Below are 20910 nucleotides of genomic sequence, written 5' to 3'. Positions count from 1 at the left end.
ACTTGTAGAGACTCCTCAGATGTTCTTGATGAAATCTTTTACAAAACAGATCTCAATACAAGTTGTTACTGATGGAATCCTTTTCTTTTTTTCCTTTTTTTTTCCTTTTTGTTTTTTCTTTTTGTTTTTGTTTTTTTTTGTGAGGCAATTGGGGTTAAGTGACTTGCCCAGGGTCACACAGCTAATAAGTGTCAAGTGTTTGGTCTGAGGCTGGATTTGAACTCAGGTCCTCCTGACTTCAGGGCCGGTGCTCTATCCACTGAGCCACCTAGCTGGCCCAAAATAACTTATTTGCTCAAAGTCATTCTTTTTTTTTTTTTAGGCAATTGGGGTTAAGTGACTTGCCCAGGGTTACACAGCTAGTAAGTGTACTGATGGAATCCTAATAAAGCCCCAACATTCTAATTTCATTATGGGCCTTGTGGGCCCCACTGAACAGTAAGCGTGTCCTGATTTAACCACACAATCTGGCTTTAACCACACCACAGGCCCTCAGACTCAATATAGCCACTGTTCCTGGCTAGCCACTGCCCCCAGATTCAAGTCACCTATTTGAACAGGTGTGTTCTTGTAGTCAACCACAATCATATCATCTATTTAGCCCAAGACAGGACCATAATACCTAACTATCCATCTTGACCAGACAGGACCACAATAGCTAGCCAATTGGAGGGCAGCACCAACCAGGATGTTTGACCACCGAACCACAGAAGGGACCCCTCCCCTATTACTTAATCCCTTTGACAACCCCCGCCTTCCTTTTTAATATTCATGATTTCTGTTACCTACTTGCATCTTTACCCTATAAAAATCTATCTTGCTTTCACTGATGTTGCTGGTTCCTGTTGGAACCTAGCCGGCTTCTGAGGGGCGTCAATCCTCAATAAATGCCTATACTTGGCTTAGAGGTGGTGTGACTCCAAATTCTTTGAAACAGTGTTGACACAACACACCAGGAAACCACAATGGTTTTCAGAGTGCCAGCCCTCCTCCCAGGGGACTAAACCGCAACAGTACAGCCTCTCAAATTTTACTTCTCCAATAACTAGTTCATGCAGTGAAAACCAGCTCAAATCTTATTAACAAGAGAGCTATAAGAACATCAAATTAGGAACCCATAGTTCACTTGAAACTTCAGAGAATTTAGGTTTTCACATGTACCATTAGAATCATTTGCACTTACATTTACCATATATGACTGTCTGATCTTGTTACTTTCTCAAAATTTTTCCATTCCTATTAATTCCAATGAGTCTTAAGTTTCACTAATCAGAGTTTAGCTTAGAGTTAGATACAATAATTTTTACTCTCATAGAGTTGCAAAAAGCAATAAAAGTTTACCAGGACTCACACACATAAGAGATTACACTTAACATCTTTTATTTGTTTTGCTTTTCTTCTTCTTGAGTTTAAGCTCATCCTGGTGTAAAGATCAATCATTAGAAATCACTTCTATATTATGAACAAACTTGTAAGTTCTCAGTAAGCAGATTCCTTGTTTAGGAATTCCATAACTCAGGCCTGCACAACCTGTGGGCCTGCCCATAACGTATAGCAAGCTCTTTTCACAGGGGTGATGGCCTTGCCCAAACAGATGGTTTCAGTTTACAGATAAAGGGGATCCTACAAAGTCTTTCCTTTGTAACTTTTCTCCCACAGTAATTACCAATTTTTCTTCCCTCAAAAGAAAAAAAAACCAAAAAAACATTTTCCAGTCCTTACTGGGTCTTATCACTTAGCAATGGACCTGACCAGCAAAATTTTTCCCAAGCTATTGCTGCTTGTCTATCTGGGATTTCTCAGGAGGGCTCCAGCTTGCCCCTCTACTCACCTGAAATAAATTTCCCTGTTTGTAGGGAGAAAGCAAGACAGTTCTTAATATTCAAGCTAAACATAATTTATTACAAAAGTGGGTAGGAATCTCGTATAAATGCCAGCCAAAATTTCCAATTTCAAGACACACACCAATTTAAAAAGTTATTTTTAAATTGATCAGTGTTTCACTTTAGTTTTTAAGACTCTCTAAATATTTAACTAGACGTTCCAATCAAATTCAATTACGTTGTGGTTGTTTTTTGATTCACACAAACCTTTTCTCTTTTTGTGAGCCAGGAAGGGGTTAATAATATAGGCAGGCAGTTTTTAAGTGCCAGGTCTAATTTTTTTTCCTCTGAAACTTCAGTGTCACCATCTATAAACCTGTCTCTCTATAATCAGTGAGATGACCTTCATTTCCTAGTTGTAAAACAATGTATCAGTCATTCTGGGGGGTGCGATGTGGGAAATGCTTTCAGTTCCCTTAAAACAAATTCTGAAACAAATTCAAAGAAATGTTCAGAATTTATAAAAACATTTCAATCACAATTAGGAATTCACAGTAGAGAATTTATATTTTAGGGCCAAATTCGGTTTCTAATTAGTTTACAAAGTAAAAGTATTATAGAGTCGGAGCAAAAAGATTCCCTTCCTGCTTACCTGCCCTTCCCTCTAATGGGGAATGGACCCAAGCCAAGATCTTTGCCCCTCACCCCAAAAAGAATTTGGGTCTCATTTGTCTACAGGCCCCAGAAAACCCTTAAACTTTCCTTGAACTCACTCACTTGGTCAAGGAAATCCAGCAGTCCCCTGAAGTTATTCTTATTATTATTCCTATCAACTGGCTCTTCCTTATTTTCTAGGCCCTTTCTCCCAGTTCTTTGTAGCCCTAATTTAAGCCTAGCCCTCTATTGTCTATTACTGGCCTAATAGCCCTGGGTTATATTTCTTATTCTTGATTTTATCCAGACACCATTCAACATCCCAGACACTCCTATTGGGATTCTCTCAGGACCCTTTCCCCAGTCACCCCAGCTTCAAGATCCTCCCTAAACTCCTCCCCCAGTCACCCCAGCTTCAAGATCCTCCTCCCAGCCCCTCCTCCAGTCACCCCAAACTACTTGGCTGTATATAAGATCCATCCTGGCTGCCATTTAGGGACTGAGACTTCCTCATGCCTGCTTGTCCTTATAGGTGTCACAAATGGTCAGACTCCTTAAGAGTCTGGCCTATGTGGCTCATCTTTAATAAATCTTGTCTTTGGCTGAAAGAAGGCTTGAGTCGAATTCTTTTGGGCAGGACCTGCGTATTGTCATTTTGGGGTCTCAGCACCCCTAGTATCTATGGTTCCCTGACTGGGAAAAACTGCTCAATCCTAAATTCTTCTCCAGCCAAGACTGGAATATAGGTAAGCCTCCCCCTCTCCCTAATCCCTTCTTGCCCTGTGGTGGGGGTGGGGGGGGGGGATTTCCAAGCACCTAGGAAGGCTTGGCTTGGAAGTGTTTTTCTGGCCTGACCTCTCAGGTCCCATTAGGTGGGACAGCTATGAGGCTGTCCCAAACTCAGCCTGACACTCTCAGGCTCTTGGTTCAGTGGTTCTGTTTGAGCACAAGAGCCTGGGCACACCTTCCTTAGCACAGAGGATGGACTCCCTATCCGGAAGGGTAGGCCCAATCTTCTCAATTCTCTCAGTGCTAGGGAATTGATAAAACTTCAGGTACTATTTTTTTCTTTTTAAGTTTTTAAAATTTTTTTGTTTGTTTTGTTTTGTTGTTTCCCAAGGCATATTTCCCTATGTTCCTTTACAAAGAGAGGGACTTTCAGCCCCCCCCCCCCCCAATTGGGTCAATCCTCTTCAATTCCCAAGAATTTACCTTTGGGCTGTCTTTTACAAAATTGGAAAAAAAAAATTAGTTTCTCTGAAGAATTTAAAAAGAAAAGGCTGTTTTTTTTTTTTTTTTTTTTTGACAACACTCTTTGGCCTCAGTATCACCTGGAAAATTATGAGGCATGGCCCATTTTGGGGACATTACAGCAAAAAACACTCTCAGAGTTAGAAAGATATTGTCTCAGAGAAAGAAAATGGGTGGAGATTTCCTGCTTAATGGCTTTTGTTGAGTTTTCTCATGACCCCATTCTCAGAAAAGACTGTAAGATGCTTGTGGCTAGAGCCGTCCCACTAATGGTGAATGAGGATCAAATGGACTTTTTGGATGATCCTCTTCTCATGGTTCCTAGGGTTATGGAACCCCCCCTCTTCCCACCTCCCTAGCACCTATCTCCACTCCATTCTCCTCTAGCCTCTCCAGCTGTTCCCCATTCTCCCCAGGCTCCTCCTTCCACTCCCGTCCTTCCCCAACCCTTTCTTCTGCTCCTTGTTCCTCTCCAACTCTTCCTTCTGCTCCCCATTCTCCCTTGACCCCTCCTGCAGCTCCCCATTCTCCCCTGGCCCCCCTTGTTTCCCATGCCCCCTTCTCCTTGCCCAACCCCTCTTTCCCTTGGTTTCCCTACCTTTTTCTTCTGGCCCCCCGTTCTTTGGGTCCTGCCTCATTCACCTTCCATGTCTCCTATCCTACATTTCCTCCCCAGACCCCTGCTCTGGAGGTGACTTCTACTCAGGCCTTGAGCAAGGGTCTCTCCTCGGGCGCCTCCTCCTCAGGCCCCTACCCCTGAGGAGACCCCTATTCAGGCTTCGGGCAAGGGTCTTGCCTGGGCACTTCCTTCCCTGGCCCTTCCCCTTGAGGCAAGGACTACCCAGCCCCAGTCTCAATGGTATCTCCTCCCCTGACCCCCTCCCCCTCCTCCAGTGCCAGCTAATCTTTCCCCTTGCCAGCCAATTCTAGTCTAGTTTAGCCAGCACTCCCCCGTCCCTTGCTCATAAGAAGTGGGACTTCCTATCTCCCTCCCCTACAAGCGCCTTCGTGGATTTTTCCTTTAAGGAAAGTACCTGCCTTGCCTAATGGGACAATTAGAGTGTATGTTCTGTTCTCCATTTCAGATCTCAATCAGTTTAAAGAAAGACTGGGTTAATACTCAGAAGATCCCACTAAATTTACAGAGGGCTTTAGGGACATGTCCCTACAATTTGAGCTTTCTTGGGGTGATTTGCATATCCTCTTCTCTACCTGTTGTACCACTGAGGAGAAGAGGAGAATCTGGGAACAGGCCCCAAAATTTGGGGATCATTTTGCTAACAATGACCCCACAAAATTCCCCCCAGGAACAGCTGCTGTTCCAATTAGTGACCTGGGATGGGATTATCAGAAGAGTGAGGATAGTGGAAAGAGAGACCACTTGGTAATTTGCCTGTTAGAAGGCCTGAAGACAGCATTTCAAAAGCAAGGAAATTTTCAAAAAGTTAAGGAAATTACTCAGGGAGAAGAGGAAAACCCTGCCCAAGGACAGGCTAGTAGAAGCCATTAAAAAGTATACAAATTTAGATCCTGACTCTATAGAAGGGACAGCAGTCCTTAGCATGTATTTCATTAATCAGTCTGTTCCAGGAGGAAACTGCAGAAACTGGCAATGGGACCCCAAATACCTCAGGCCCAGTTATTGGAGACAGCCTTTGGAGTCTTTAACAACAAAGACCTAGTTGTACCAGAGGAGAAAGAAGGCAGGAAGAGGGCTAGAGACAAAGAACATGCTGGATTCCTGGCTGCTGCCATGCCCGGGAAGAGACCTGAGGGTGCTTCTGGTGACTTGGCAGTGGGGAAACCTGCTTTCGATGCCACCAGGAGGGCCACTGTTCCAAGAAATGCCCCTCTAGGGTACTCTCCCCCCCACCCCCTGGGGAAGCCTCCAGGACCTTGTCCAACATGTGACCAGGAGGGACATTGGAGGAAGGATTGTCCCCAAGGTTGGAGAAGTGGTGGAGCTGCCTCCCAATACGCTGTTGTCCAGTCCTCTCAAGACTCAGAATGACGGGAGGGCCTAAGGTTGGCAGTGCTCCCACTTTCCTCATCTCTGTTGCCCAGCCCTGAGCAGAAATCAAGGCTCAAGGTAAAGTTACCTACTTTATCATGGCTATGTTCTCTGTTTTAACCAGTTACTCTGGCCCTAGACCCATCTGGTCATGGGCATTGAAAGGAACTCTAGACATACCCGTTCCCCTGCCTGTTTGAGAATCTGTTGTTTAAACACTCCTCCCTTATGCTCTCCTCTTGCCCTGCTCCCTTGTTTGGAAGGGACCTGATGGTGAAATTGGGGAATCAATTTTCTCTAGTTAAGCCTCCCATCCCCCCTTTTCCTCTGTCCACCAGATCTCCCCCATGTTCCCCAAGAAGTGTGGGAGACAGTTTGGGATCAGGGAATTCCTGAGCAAGCTACTCATGCCACCCCAGCCCTTGTTCACCTCTGAGACCCTAAAGTGTTTTCCCATAGCCACATTTGTAGCCCCACCCAGGAAGCTTCTTTGGCGGCTGCTGCTGCAGGAGCACTTAATTTCTTGGGCACTCGAGGCTATAGGGTCTCTTTGAACAAAGCCCAGATAGCATGCCAGTCTGTAAAGTATCTGGGCCACAAACTAACACCCACCTCTCGCTCCTTAACCTCAGAGAGGAAAAGGGCAATCCTGTGTAACCCTGTCCCAGCCACTAAGAAACAACTTCGAACTTTTCTAGGCATGGCTGGATTTTGTAGACTCTGGAACCCTAATTTTGGTCCTATTGTTAAGCCCCTTTATGACTTTACTCAAGGCCCTTACTCACTCCCTATAGAGTGGGGCCCCGACCAGGCTAATGCTTTTGAGGTTTTAAAATCTAAAGTGACCACCATGCCAGCATTAGCTCTACCCAACCTAGAAAAACCTTTCATTCTGTATGTGAATGAAAGGAGAGGACAAGCTTTGGGAGTCCTAACTCAGTCCTTAGGAGCTGACCCCAGGCCAGTTGCTTATTTTTCAAAACAATTAGACTTCATGGCTGCCCTATGACCTTCATGCCTCCAGGCAGTGGCTGCTACATCCATTCTGTTCAAAAGCCATCAGACTGGCAGTGAGCTAGGAGAAATCATCTGACAAATCTGTCAGGCAAGCCCAACTTGTACCTAGAGACTCTGGAATATACCTGTGAATCCTTGGAGGATCTCAAACTACTGTTTAGAAAGGCCCCAGCCCCCTCCACAAGACAGGTGGATAAAAGGAGGTGAAATTATACATGCTCTTTTCCTTTTGTTTTTACTTTGCCGTAGTAATTTTTAATTCTCTCCAGGGAAATTGCCTTTTCTCTATACTCGTTTTGTGTCTGTTTGGTCCTTGTTTGCTTAACCTCCTTGCCAGCTTTGTCTCCTCCAGGGTTGTAGCCATCAACTTCCAGATGACTGCTCAGGCTATAACCTCTGACCCACTGATCGAGTCCAAGGTCTCTGGCCCACTGGACCTGAAGTCTGATCCCTTGGGGACCCATCGAGGCAGGGACAGCTCTATGCCCCTTGCCAGCAGGAAGCAGTTTCAGAAGCCAAGACCTTCACCCTTTACCCCAAAAGAATTTGGGTCCCATTTGTTTGAGGGGGAATGATGGGGTATGGGCCTAAGCCAAGACCTTTGCCCCTCACCCCAGAAAGACTTTGGGTCCCATTTGTCTACAGGCCCCAGAAAACCCTTAAACTTTCCTTGAACTCACTTACTTGGTCAAGGAAGTCTAGCAGTCCCCTGAAGTTATTCTTATTATTATTCCTATCAACTGACTCTTCCTTATTTTATAGGCCCTATCTCCCAGTTCTTTGTTACCCTAATTAAACCTAGCCCTCTATTGTCTATTACTGGCCTAATAGCCCTGGGTTATATTTCTCATTCTTGATCTTATCCAGACCCCATTCAACCTCCCAGATACTCTCATTGGGATCCTCCCAGGACCCTTTCCCCAGTCACCCCAGCTTCAAGATCCTCCTCCCAGCCCCTCCTCCAGTCACCCCAAACTACTTGGCTGTATATAAGATCCACCCTGGCTGCCATTTAGGGACTGAGACTTCCTTATGCCTGCTTGTCCTTATGGTGTCACAAATGGTCAGATTCCTTAAGAGTCTCGCCTATGTGGCTCATCTTTAATAAATCTTGTCTTTGGCTGAAAGAAGGCTTGGGTCAAATTCTTTTGGGCAGGACCTGCGTGTTGTCATTTTGGGGTCCCAGCATCCCTAGCATCTAAACCTCAACACCTCCACATTCCCTGAATTTGGCCACAGTTTAGGAGTATAAAGAGAAAGGAAGAGTCTTCCTGAAAACTTACAGAGATTCATATTAGATAATAAGACATAGAGAGAAAGATTTGCCAGCAAAGATTTTCCTTCAAAACCTCGCATAGGCACATTCTGATCTGACATTTCCTTTATCAATCATATCCTAAATAATCTTCACTCCACTGAGTTTTTTTCTACTCTGCCTCTTTCTTGTGCCTCTGGGGCATGCAGTCAGAAAGGGAGAGAGAGAGACAGACAGACAGAGAGACAGAGAGAGACAGAGTGACAGAGAGAGAAAGACACAGAGAGACAGACACACAGAGAGAGACAGACAGAGTGACAGAGAGACAGACACAGAGAGAGACAGAGACACACAGAGAGAGACAGAGAGAGAGAGACAGAGACAGAGTGACACAGAGAGAGAGAGAGACACAGAGAGAGAGAGAGAGAGACTCTGTTCTTAATCCAAGGATACAGAAGGCAACTGCCATTTCAAGGTCTCTCTCAACAATGCTGAAAGTTTTCATCTATGCCTAGGTTATAAAGATTCCATCAAGCAACTCAACCAGTTGGCACATGGGATTCTTTTCCCTCCCCCACCAAGAAGCCTATCAAGGCACAAGCCAATGTGCATTTTCTGGGTGTCCCCGTACTTGTGTGGCTCAGGCCACCCCTCCTACATCAGTCGGCTGTGAGTGGCCCAGGAGGGATTCCCCTCTGGCAGACATGCTATCTCTCCCTCTGGGATGAAGATGACCAGGATTCCCCCTGTGAAAGCCTCACTCCTCAAGCCCTTTCTTTGGTATCTTGCTGACTATGCCAGACGTAAGGGGGCTGAATCTGTTCTGCCCTAATTATACCAATTGTAGGGTGGCATTCTCTCTTCTGAGAGAATACTGAGATACCTTAGAAAGAGGGGCCCATATCAGCTTGGTTATGGATAGGTTTTATTAGGATTAATTAGGCTAATTGGGATCGCTTAGGCTAATTGGGCCGATTGTCCTGGGTAGCAGCTGGACAAAGTAACATCATGGATCCATGCACCAACTCTAGGCTAGGTCAGATATTCTATAAAAACAGAACAGAGAAGGCATATTGCCAGGGATGGCCCAGGGTCATGCACAAGTGTTCCCATGGGAGAGTTGGAACTTCTTTTGCTGTTTACATTTACTCAAGGTAGTTTACATTCTTCTGTGGAGTCGCAGGTCATGTTCCCACTCTGGCTACCCCTATATTGGCAACTTCCCTGTTAACTTTTACTTAGTTGGCATTCCACTTGAAACCCCAGATGTGTTTTGGAAGAACCAGCCCCGTCCCCCATCTCTGGAACTCCCCTGCCCCCCTCCACAAGTCTGGTTGTCATGCAGATGGTTCTGGGAAGCCAACTGTAATAAGAAGAGCAGGTCAATAGTTCAAGCACTTTTGGAGGTGATGCTCTTAACCAGACAACAGGTTCTCTGTGATCAAAATTTGGTTTCCACCCTTATTTTAATGTTTTAGGAAGACCTTTTCTTCTTTATCTGCTACTTACCTTTCCAAGGGGACAGGGATGGAGAGGCTTTTTAGACTAGAAAAAATGCTTCTTAATTATTCTAGAGAAACTAAAAAGAATGAGCTGGGAGTGATCTGAAAAGAATGTAGTAGGTGGGGAAGAGCATTACATTCAGGGTGGGGCTGGGAGGAGGAAGGATGTGGAAAATTATTCCACATCAATGGGATAGAAGTCTATACAACAAGGAGGAGGACCTCTGGAGGGAATGGTCACAGGAGGGAAGAATACATATACACAGACTTGGGTACAGAAATGCATTTCACTCACTATGGAACCAGGAGGGAAAGAGGTTAAGGGAAAGAGGGAGTGGAGCGGGGAGTGAATGAGATGGAGCATAGATTAAGAGACGGATTAGGCAGAAGGAAAACAAACTCTTAAAGAGGGAAGGGAGAAAGAGAATTGTAAAAGAATAGGATGGAGAGAAATACACAATTATTCCTCAGAACTGGGAATGTGAATGGGATGAACCCTACCCCCCAATAAAAAAGGAAAATCATAACAAAGTCTAGGGGGCAGCTAGGTGGCACAGTGGATAGAGCACCGGCCCTGAATTCAGGATGGACCTGAGTTCAAATGCGGCCTCAGACACATAACATTTACTAGCTGTGTGACCCTGGGCAAGTCACTTAACCCCCATTGCCCAATCAAAAAAAACAAACAAACAAAAAAGAAAACAAAGTCTAACAATCTGTTGTTTACAAAGAACACATCTAAATTTGACAGACAGATACACAAACACAATTAAGATAAGGACCTTAGGGGACCGTAGGCATCCTTTGGGTCCCCAGGGGGCTTGCAAGCTTTCAGTGCTCCCAAAGGGATGTGGTCCAGGGCAAAGTCCACTCACTTACTTACCTCCTGGTCTGAGCTCTGCAAGTTCCTGAGCCAGCTTGGGGATGAGTGGCTCGTCCCTGGTTGGGAGTTTCTGGCTAGGAGGCTCTGCAGGTTCACAGCAACTGGACAACAGGCTCCCCTTTGGGCTGGGGCTCCTGCTCTCCTTATTCCACTGCAGGCTTCCACCCCAGCCTGGAGGCTAGAACTGAATCCCTGATCTGCCCCTGGCATCCAGAACCACAGGGTTACTGTTTGTTTCTGAACCTGTTCCGTGCTCAGTACATGGTTAAGTAGGTTGCTAGTGACCACTCCTCTCCACCACCCCAATGTGCAGATCTCCCTGCTCAGTCTGACCCAGACCAGGATAGTGAGTGACAGGGCTGCTGCATGGTACCCATCCCTGTACCTTGCACTAGTTCAGGGACCCCCTGGGATGTCTTTCTGCACAGTGCAGGGGCACACCCAATTTACCATTACATACTGAAAGTAATTTTAATGCCGTACCATTTGATTATTCATAATAATTTGTAATATTCCCTTTTCTTTCAAAAGGCTAGCTTAGAGAGAAGCCCCTCCCCAGCTAAAGAATGTCCTAAGCATTCTAGCTCCTCTCAAGGCATCTGCTCAATGCATCTGGGCTGGGCCCCACCCAACTAGGAACCCAATTAATGTCTATGGCATAAATAGGATCCAGTCTGTTAGGTCCTTCTCCAGGGGAAAGAGCTTCTGCACTTGCTCCCCTCCATTAGAATTTGGGGTGGCCCAGCTTATGAAGGGGAAACCAAACCAGAGAGAACCCCAGTGGGTGCCCAGATTGCTGAAGGGGGCTCATACCTCTTGATCAGGCCACATTCTCAGTTGACCCCACCTCCTCTACAATGAAATGATTGAGGGGCTGAGAACTCTTAGCCCACCTCCTCATTAAATGTCCACCAATCAGGGTAGAGTTTCAACTGTGAGTGGAATTCCCCAGTCAGAAGGAACATACCTGATTTAAGATGTTTCAGAGTCTCTCTTAGCATCTTTGAGATAATCAAGGAGAATCACTGACCATTAATTTATTGATTGGCTGGCCTATTTAATAAATTAATTTTTATTACCCAGAATTTTGTCTCTCTGTTTACTCACAACATGCTAACCAGTGTGATGGAAACATGAATTAGACTTACACTTCTCAATGCTTACAATCAAATTTTATTCACTAACAGCATGCAAACATTAATTTATAGCAGCTTTTTTTTCATTTTTTTCATTTTTAAATTTTTTAAAAATTTTCTGTTCCAAATTTTATCCCTCCCTCCACTCCCTCCCCCACCCATTGAGAGGCAACAAATAAAACATCCATTACACATATAAAGTCAAGCAAAACATTTTCAAATTAGCCATATTGTGGGGGAAGGGGGAAGCAAGAAAAACGAAGTGAAAAAAATATGCTTCAATATGCAGTCAGAGTTCAACAGTTTGTTCTCTGGAAGTCATAGCATTTTTTTTTTATCATGAGTACTTTGGAATTCTCATCGATCGATCGATCGTTGTGTTGATCACAGCATCTCAGTCTTTCACAGCTGGTTATTATTACAATATTGCTGTGACTGTATACAATGTTCTGCTCACTTCACTTTTCATCAGTACAGACAAGTCTTCCCAGGTTGTTCTGAAACCATCCCCTTCATTATTTCTTACAGTACAACAATAATTTGTTATATACTGAATTTATTCAGCCATTCCCCAGTTGATGGGCATCCCCTCAGTTTCTAATTCTTCACCACCACAAAAAAACTGCTACAAATATTTTTGGACAGATGGGTCCTTCTCCTTTTTCTTCTTGGGGTATAGACCTGGTAGTGGTATTGCTGGCTCAAAGGGTATGCATAATTTTGTAGCCCTTTGGGCATAGTTCCAAATTGTTCCTCAGAATGGTTGGGCCAGTTTACAGCTCTACCAACAGTGCATTAGTGTACCTATTTTTCCATACCCCCTCCAGCAATTATCATTTTTCTATTCTGTCATGTTAGTCAATCTGATGGGTGTGAGGTGGAACCTCAGAATTGTTTTGTCATTTCTCTAATTATTAGTGATTTGGAACATTTTTCTAATGACTACTGATAGCTTTGATTTCTTCTTCTGAAAACTTCCTGTTCGTATCCTTTGACCATGTATCAACCGGAGAATGGCTCTTATTTTTGTAAAGTTGGCTCAGTTCCCCTACGTAGGGGAGAAATGAAACCTTTATCAGAGAAACTTGATATCAATTTTCCCCCAGTTTCCTGCTTTCCTTTTAATTTTGGCTGCACTGGTTTTGTTTGTGCAAAAAACCTTTTAATTTTAATTTAATGTAGTCAAAATTATCTATTTTACTTCCCATGATCTACTCTCTCTCTGGGTTATTCTTCCCTTATCCATAGATTTGACAGGTAATTTTTTTCCATGATTCCCTAATTTGCTCATGATATCACCCTTTATGTCTAAAGCATGTGCCCATTTTGAGCTTATCTGGGTATACAATTGGTATATGTTGGCCTATACCTAATTTCTGCCAGACTGCTTTCCAGTTTTCCCAGCTCTTTGTCCAGTAGTGAGTTCTTGACCCAATAGCTTGGATCTTTAGGTTTATCAAGATACACTAGGTTAGTGTGGTTTATATTAACAATACAAAAATTAACCCCATTAGGAACAAACCACTACACTTATTAAAATGAGGGTTAACAGCAGGTATGTCTCATACCAGTACTCGAAGGCAAGGTTCCCTCTCTGCCCAACCAGAAGCTGCGTTTCCTTCCAAGTTGATTGTTTGGCAAGTTGGCAAATATTCATCAGGCAATTGGCACTGTGCTCAATTGATTAGGGTAAGGGAGGGGTGAGACTTGAATCTCAAGTCTAGAGAACAGAGGTGCTAGGCTGTCTCAAGCCAAGAGTAGGGTGAGGGCCAAGGGCTCCAGTGGTTTCTTATAGTTCTAGCTACGGACATTAGCTAGTTGCACCCCAACTCTGATTTGTAGCTGGTGATCTAATTTGCCAATTAATTTGATTGATAGCTAATGGTGAGGCTGTTTACCAAATTTTCCCACTGGTGGGCTGTCCTGCATGGGGGTTACATATATTTATCAGTTTTTCATGAACACACACATTGTTCACCAATCTATTTCACAATATGCTTATCTTAACAATGAGAGAGAAGCTACGAAAAACAAACATTGGAACACTTCATCACAAAATGTTAGCCTAATAAAAAACAGGGTAAGTTATATCAAGACAACAAATGGACATCATTACATCCCCCTCTGGCTGCTGGCTATCCCTACAGCCATCTAGGATAGTCTATGAATAGTATTGTAATTACCATTAATATAATCCAAATAGCAATTTCAAACAATCAAACATCACTTAGTGTTAGAACAAATGGTACACACAAGCGTCATTATTACACTTATCATTAATACTTAAAAAATGTTCTTAATGCATCACGATGATAGGTCTTTCCATATGTCCCATGTTCTCTCGTGTCAAGTCCTTTGCAGACCAAGCCAGAAACTTGTATTAGAGAACATATTTCAAGGTCTCTTGATCTCTTCCCACTCAAGCCAACACCCTGCGATTCTCTGTCCGATGATCACTTATCATATCCTTCCATCATTTGTCTGTCTTTAGGCCAGACATGACGATATAATCTCTGATTGCCAGCACCACCACCTTGCACCATTGCTTAAGCAACCACTGTTGTTTGTGGGTGAGGTTTTCTTGTGTCTCTGGCAAGCCCCAAGGTTGTAGCCCCTCCACCTCCAGTGAGATGTCTAAACAAGTGGCATTCCCCACTGCCATATTGGCAATGTTTTGTATCCATGTTCATCCTGTGATCTGCAGGAACAACTGGATATCAAATAACCAAACAGAGGGTGAAGCCATTCTTGTTTGCAAGGGGCAGCAAGGAGGTACAGTGAGGTGATACACAGGATAGGGCGTGTGATGAGATAAGCAAAGATGAGCAGCAGTAGAGTCACCGAGGCATCAAAGATGAAATCACAGCACTTGTACATCTGCTAAAAAGAAAAAAAACACTTGGTAGAACTTTATACATAATTTATCTTCAAGGGATCTGCAACCTTTTACCAGATCCATCTGTAACCCGGATCGTATTCCACTTTTCCACCCCAATCGTCTCCACTAGAACTAGATGCTTGTTTGAGGGGGCTCTACTCCACCACATTCTAGCTCTTTCTGCAAGAATCTATAGTTTCTTTTCCAAATCAATGGGAAGTGGAACAATAATTTTAAACTCCTCCATCAACCCAGGACGAATTTTCTTTGGCTTATTATTCAACTAGCTCACTGCTTTTCTAATGACTGCTTTGGGATCGTATCCTCGAAGATTTTATTGATTTCAGTTTCAAGCATCTTTCTATCATGCCCAGCCCTCTGTATTACAAGGCCAATCAAAATTCCACATATTGGCCTGGGCCTTCACTGAGTCCTTGACCTTATGGGTTGCAAAATGTGATCTGTGATCAGTCTTAATCATTACTGCCTGGCCATATAACCAAGTAACAACGCTAGCCCTTCAAGAGAGGAGTCTGTTTTCTTATGTTACAGGGGAGAACAGAAACTGATCCTGTGCACTTGCAAATTGAAATCTTTTTATCAAGCTTATTATGAGCAGGCTAAAATAATCTGTCGTACTGTGCCAGGAACTGAGTTATTGATGAGGGATACAGAGACGATTTCAATAAAGGTCTAGCTTTCTAGCAAATGAGCCAAAGTAGTGAAAGGCATGATATGTGTGATGATATAAGCCTTTCATCAATACATTATTTAGTAGGAATGGGAACTCCACAAGGGGTTTACCTGCTGGAGTGTCATCCTTCTCTGATAACTTAGAGGGAATATCAATGGATGAATTGCAATCTTCTCATGAAGATGGTTTATTCCTATTTCCCCTGCACTTGCTCTATTGGGTTCAAGCCATTTACACTTCAGTACTGAGTGGTGGCAGTTCCAACAGGGGTAATTTTGGCCCATGCTAATATAGGAATTGGTGTTCCTACTGTTAGTGGCATACCTTGGGTCAGGTCCTTGGTCTACATTCAAAATATCTTGATTTCCTTGGAACTTTATACATCATACCTGCAATATGGTTTTTCCAGAATCCAAACAATCCAACTAGTTTCTGTGCCTCCCTTTTCTCCCCTTTTGAGGCTTAAAAAGCTAAATATTTTCTATTTCTGGCCGAGGAATGGATACTTCCTCAAATCATCACTTAGAATTTAACTGAAAATTGACCCTTCCATGCCATTTGTCAGGCAACTATCAATCAATATGTTCTGTGACCACTAATACCTATGCTTATCATGTCCACTAGCTAATATGTAATCTATACAATGCTGTGCAAGGCAGGAGCCTGAGTCCATTTTATTTAAGTCTTTTCTGCACAGATTAGGCAAGAATATTTGTTTCTACATTTAAACAATTCTCAGCTCCTGGGACACTCAAAAATAAACAGTGGGCCAGATTGGGTCTATGGGGCCATAGTATGCTAACCCCTGGTTTATATATCTTTTAGGCAAAACAAATATTAATCTCATTAGAAAAAAAAACCAAAAAAACCACCAACCTGATTTCCTAGGGCTTGCCAGTAAGATGTCTTGAACTGGTACTCGATAACAAAGTTTCTTCTCTCTGCCCAGCTGGACGTGGTCTGTCTCCCAACAGGGTGGTCGGCTGGCAAGTCTGCAAATCCCTGTCAGTCAATCAGCAGTGTCTTCAAGGAAACATGATGTGGATGCTGGAGTCTCAAGTGTGGGGAATACAGGAGCCTGACTCAGTCTCAACCAAAGAGCAGGGTGAAGATTGTGGGGTTCTCAGAGGTCTAGCTAGAAGCATTAGCTAGTTACACCCAAGTTCTGATTCGTGGCTGAGAACTAATTTGTTTACCAATTAATTTCATTTGTACCTGCTGATATAAGCTGATGGTAAGGTTGCTTATCAAATTTTCCCATTGGTGGGCTGTCACATATGGGATACCCATGTTTATGAACATACTTTTTTTTTTACAACATATACTATACATAAGCATAATACTGAAAAACAAGTTACGAAAAACTAACATCAAAATGCTGAAATACAAAAGGGAGCCGAATTAAAAGTGGAATCAGTTATGTTACAGGCAACAAACTTATTCTCATTACACCTGGTGTTTCCTGCCCAAGTGCTCAGTCTTGGATCTCATTCAGTCCGTGGGTGCAATAATGGTCTTGGCCAAGTACCCATCCCCAATGTCCACAGATCTCTGTCTTTCTCCTTCTTGTTTCTGGGGGCTGGTGACTTTTTCTTGCATTTCCTGGTCAGAATTTAGTCCGGTGTGTATTCTAGATCTTTGTGGAAGAGGCCTTGTGGGGGTGTTATGTTGTTGCTGCTACTCTGTCATCTTGAATCTGCCTCTCTGGAATACTTTTATTTATAAATTTTTTTTTTCAAAGTAGGGAGATTTTGCACACTACACTGCAGACACTTTAGGAAACAAAAATATAAAACACCACAATGAGCAGACAACACAATCACATTAATTAAAAATTCAGGCTTCTTCTTCTGCATTGACTGCTTTGGAAGGCAGGGTTGCCTCATCCTTGTCAAGGTCTGGCATCTGGAGTACTTCAATTAGTGGACTTGGGGTAAGATAGAATCGTGGAGTGAGCAGGATGTACTGCTGCTGTCGTTGGGAATGTGCTATCCCGAGGAACATGTCCATGGCCATTTTTCTTCTCTCCCAGTCCATGTAGACATCAATTGCATCCAGGCATCTGAAGGGTGATTTTGTGACGGACCACAAAGTAAGAATTAATATGAAGTTTGAAAAAGACTGTCTCCCTCCAGATAAGTCTGCCATGTCATTGAAAGCAGCATCTCTAGGCTGAACTGTTATATTAAGAGTCTCATTCTTATGATCAAAGAGAATTTCCCCACAGAAGGACCACTGTGAAATTAAGGTGTCAAAGTACAACTTGCATTGTAAAGAAAGATTTTGTTTACCTTTCTGGTATGTTTCATATCTTTGTGTTGACACTTTATCGAGAGTTTTAATGAGCTTTTTCAGATTCTTCACTTTACTATCTAGATCCAGGTATCTTTCTTTTGCTTCTTGGTACTGCTTCATTACATCTTCTCGTCTTCTGTGAGTGTAGTTTTCTGACTGTATCCGCTCTTTTAAGGCATTAATTTCTCTGTTCAGAACAGAGGCACTTTTTGTAACTAGCTTACGCTCAGGGCAGATGCATATGGCCTCAGCAGTCTCCCTCTCAAGTTCTCTCTCTTTCATGGCCATCTCTTCTTTTTTCAGTTGGAGGGAATCCAGGTGCTCCTTAAGCCTACTGTCATAATGTAGCATGGATTGGTGTTTGGTTTCCACTTCTAAAACAGTCTGGTTTTGTTCTTCAATTAGGGATTCCATTAATTCTGAAACTTGGCTACATTTCAATTTCAATTCTTCATGTCTCTGTTCAGCTTCTATTTTTGGTTTCCTTAAATTCTCCATCTCTTCTCTTCGACTTTTCAACTTTTGCTCAACCTCTTTCATCTCTTCTTGAATTTCTTGAGCTTCATCTACCAGAACTGAGAGATTTATTGATCGACTATCTTGTTCATCCTCAAGATTTCTTATTTCTGAAGTGATACTTATCACATTAATCTTTATTTCTTTTAAATGTTGATAATGACTATCAATAGTTTCTCGATTCTTCCTGATAGCCTTTTCAAGTGAACGCACACGTTGCTGAAACGCAGACAGCCGTGCCCTTTTATTTTCCACATCTTTCTCCAAATTACTTATTTCTACTTCCATGTCACCTAAGAAAGTAGGTCTTGATTCTTCGCATGAGTAATAGCGCCCCTGATATACTTCGTCACCGCAGGCAGTTAAAACTTTGGTACAGTTCTTGGGGGGCCCATGAGGAAGTACCAATTTACGAGCCACAGAATTGTTTTTAATAAGCAGCACTGACTCTATGCCCGTCATGTCAATCAAACTGTTGGCCACCACTGCATCATCTATTTCTAAAGCTGTGAGAGCTGTTGGAAATTCTGGGTGGTAAGGAGCTCTGTCTGTCACATCATATAACTCACATTCGAATGCTGACACGATTATCTGTGGTCGTGGAGAGCCCAATGGATAAAACCTTTTGACCAGCTCCTGAAGGATTTGTGCATCTTTGTGGTTGTCACAAAAAAAGGTAAGAAGAAGACCCTTTAAGCAGCATTCAATAGCCAAAGCATATTCAGGGTCTCGGAGACGAATGTAAGCTCCAAGTGGACCCAAAGGTTTGTAAGTAAAGAGCCCTTGTCTATGGGCATCTTCTACCGCTTCAAGAAGGGGTGGCATTTGGGGTCCAAATCGTTTTAGTGGCTCAGATCTACAGTCTTTCAATCGGTCTAGCTGTCGTTTGTCATCATTCAATATTTGCTGCACATATGACACATCTTCCCTAACTCGAGAATGCTCTTTATCATCTTTTTCTATAGCTTGATGAAGCTGTTTTATTTCTTCAACAAGTGAATCTTCCTGATCCTTAAAGTTCCTTATTTTTTCCTTCAACACAGAAACTTTTTCCTGTTTTTCTAACTCTGCTATTTCCAGAGTTGATTTCAGGATATCAAGTTTGTTCTGATGCTGTTCTGCAACTTTTTCTAACCTATGATATTCATTTTGGGAAGAATTATAGAAAGCCCGTGCTAGACTATAGGCCCTGTATGTTCTCATGGCATCTTCTTTGGCCTGCATGCATCTAGGCTCTAATGTAGTGGCTTCTTCACTTAACTTTTGCACATTCTCGTGAATGGCCGTATACCTCTTTAAGGCTTCATTAAATATGACCCTGGAAGCCTCCAGTTCCTGACTTAATATGATAGTACACTGGTCTCCAACATTTATATTATTTATCATATCATCAAGTTGTCTTTCAGTTTCACTCACCACTGCCCAAGTCATCTCATTTTTCATGTCTTCTAACATTATCCCCAAGTTAACCATCGTCTGAAAATGCTCTTCTATCTCTACGCCCTGCCGTTTGAGCTGCTGAAGCTGCTCTTCTCCTTGTTTTATCTGATGCTGGCTTCTGGCCTTTCTCTCCAAAATTTCTGAGTACTCTTGTTTCATCTGTTCAAGCTCTGTAGCTTTCAGAAAAAATTTGTATCTTTCACCTTCACTCCTGGTCCGCAGTAACTGCCTGCCCATCTCTTGTGGTAAAATAGACACTGGATTATCTACTCTTATCTTAAAATGATCAAGAATGGCAGTAAGCTCTGCTTTTTTAGAGGAAACCAGGTTTCCTGCTTGGTCTCTTAGTTCATAACTTGGACTCCCTTCCACATTGATGTGCTGGTGCACAGTTATCGATTCCCCATAAACCTCAGATTTAAAAGCCTTTTGCCCTCTGTTCCTTAATGTAATTGAGATGTTGGCCGAATCCTCTCCATCTTTCACAAACTCTTTCAAAGACGATCCTAGGGATTTCCCACCAAGACCAACTATGAGAGCTGTTAACAATGTACTCTTCCCACCGTATCCCACCACAAAATTGACATTAGCTCCAAATTTCACAGGTCCAAGCATGGCATGGCACATAAAGTTCTCCAGCTGGATACTTTCAATGATCCCAGAGTCCGCAGACTCTGACTCAGAAGATGAACTTTCAGAGGACAGGTCCTCAGAGGAGAAGCCCTCCAACTCCTCATCCGAATCCTCCTCTGCCCCGGCCCTTGCCCTTTTCTGATCTGCGGCCGAGAGAAAATCGTCCTCCTTTCTCTTGGCCATCGTGCCCGTGACCACGGAGGAATCCCGAGACGCCGCTAACGGCTCCTTCTCCTCCCCACGGCGAGGCCGCTGACCGGCGGCGCTGCGCAGCCCCGACTCCGCTCAGACCCTCACGGCCATGGCCGGCCCCCGCTTACTCGTCTAGTCCGGCACCCGCGGCCCAGTTCGGACCTACCTCAGAGCCTCACGGCCGGCTCGGGAGGCGCAGCTGCGACGGGGCGGCCACCGACCAGGTCCAGGAACGCCGAAGTCCGGCAGAGGCGGCGGCGGGCACGGCGGGGGCCCGCAACGCCAAGACCCGCAGACGCGGCGGCGGCGGGCACGGAGCGGGGGAGAAGGGGAACGGGAACGGGAACGCCAAGACCCGCAGACGCGACGGCGGCGGCGGGCAACCGGGGCGACACGAACGCCAAAGTCCGGCAGAGGCGGCGGGCAACGGGGGGGGGGGCCGCGAACCCTAAGGTCCAGCAGAGGCGGCGGCGGCAACAGTCAGCGTACCGGGGGTTCCGCCCCCCACACGCGCTGCCACGCAGACCCCCTCCCCTTCACGACCACGCGAACCCGCGGCCCTGCCTCCCACTCCCGCGGCTGGGTACCCCTCACCACTCAACCCGAGACCACCAGCAGCAACAAGGCCCAGACCCCAATCGCTGACAGCTACTTCGCTATAGGCCTCCTGCTGCGCCTGCGTGGGGATCGGGAAAGAAGGGGGATGGGCTAGTGTCTTGCAGTGCGCCTG

The 20910-nt window shown here is 44.2% G+C and overlaps 1 pseudogene; it reads right to left on the bottom strand.

The window, feature by feature from the left end:
* Nucleotides 1–13483: 13483 nt before the first annotated feature.
* On the bottom strand, nt 13484–20231 carry LOC114053831 (annotated as a pseudogene).
* Between the last annotated feature and the right edge of the window lie 679 nt (nt 20232–20910).

Source organism: Vombatus ursinus, unplaced genomic scaffold (genome assembly GCF_900497805.2).
Source record: "Vombatus ursinus unplaced genomic scaffold, bare-nosed wombat genome assembly UNPS02004180.1, whole genome shotgun sequence".
Lineage (NCBI taxonomy): Eukaryota > Metazoa > Chordata > Mammalia > Diprotodontia > Vombatidae > Vombatus > Vombatus ursinus.
Note: the sequence above shows the minus strand (reverse complement) of the source record. Positions and strands in the feature narration are given on the sequence as shown.